A 1,312-nucleotide genomic window follows, 5' to 3' on the forward strand; every position below is an offset into this window, starting at 1 on the left:
TTAGCTATTTTTTTTTTTATTTTCTGCAACAAAGTTGCAGACTATCACCAAGATTTCAAAGGAGATATTTTCCTACCATCACTTCAGTTTGAATTTAAAGTTAGCTTTTTGCTTGTAGTGTATAAAATTATATCCAATGATTCGGAAACAAACAATAAAATAATGAAATGAATTAAAATGGCAAAAACATATGACATTCAATGTAGGCAAAGTTCAACCTTCAAACTGTCCACTCTAAAATTTGTGCCCTCTAGACTAAATGTTCTGATGCCTTTTTTTCTGAAAAATATTCCCAGCTCTTCTATAAAGGGTACACAAGCTAATAGATAGCATGTTAATATTAAAAGGGACATCTGGCCGGGCGTGATGGCACATGCCTTTAATCCCAGCACTCAGGAGGCAGAGGCAGGCGGATCTCTGTGAGTTCAAGGCCAGCCTGGTCTACATAGTGAGTTCCAGGAGAGCTGGGGCTACAGGTCTCAAAAAGACCAAAAAAAGGGGGGGGGAAGCATCCTAGTTCCTTATTTCTAAATTGTACTTAGAAGAACAGAGAGGGGGAAGAGGGAAATAGTACATTTTAAAACCATTTTGCTTAAGAAGAAGTCACACCAGCACAGTTCAAAAACTGGTTGTAAGTCACAAAGTTGACAGAATACCAAAATAGTTCCTTGTTGCCAGAAAGTTTGTTTGCCATATGATGGGGTGAAGTACTATTCTTGGTACATATCCAATTCACAACCCATGTCATCGTCACTCCTAAGTCTGGAGAAAACACGAGAAGACATGGTCACGGTCATCTTCCCAAAGCTCAAATGAATCATTAAAACACCTGGAACATAGTTGAATAGAGATTCAAAGAAGCACAGTTCTGGGGTTCAGGGGCTTATATACTTCACATATCATCTCTTTGCTGTATGTCAAAAGCCCAAGAGCAGAAATAACTAAGTTCAGCATGAGCTCAGCAGCACAGATGGATGAGATGTCCCAGGTTACTTCTGACTTGGGCTTTTTGTTTGGCTCTTGCTATTAAAGTTACATTGTTCTTAACATATTTAATCACGACCAAACATTACAAATTATAATCAGCAAACAGGTATAAATGAACAACATTAAATATAATTAATATGGCACTTGTATTATCACACACCCCAGATAATACCTGGATTCCAATCTCTTGATGGATATATTACTTTGCACTGTAAAAGAAGACTTTGTGGATGTGATTAAAGAACTTGAGAGAGGAGTAATATCTTGAATTATCCAGATGAGCCAAATGTAATTATGAAGCTCTGTGTTAAAGGATGCAAAGGGG

Source organism: Nannospalax galili, unplaced genomic scaffold (assembly GCF_000622305.1).
Source record: "Nannospalax galili isolate Female #2095 unplaced genomic scaffold, S.galili_v1.0 scaffold805, whole genome shotgun sequence".
Classification (NCBI taxonomy): Eukaryota; Metazoa; Chordata; class Mammalia; order Rodentia; family Spalacidae; genus Nannospalax; species Nannospalax galili.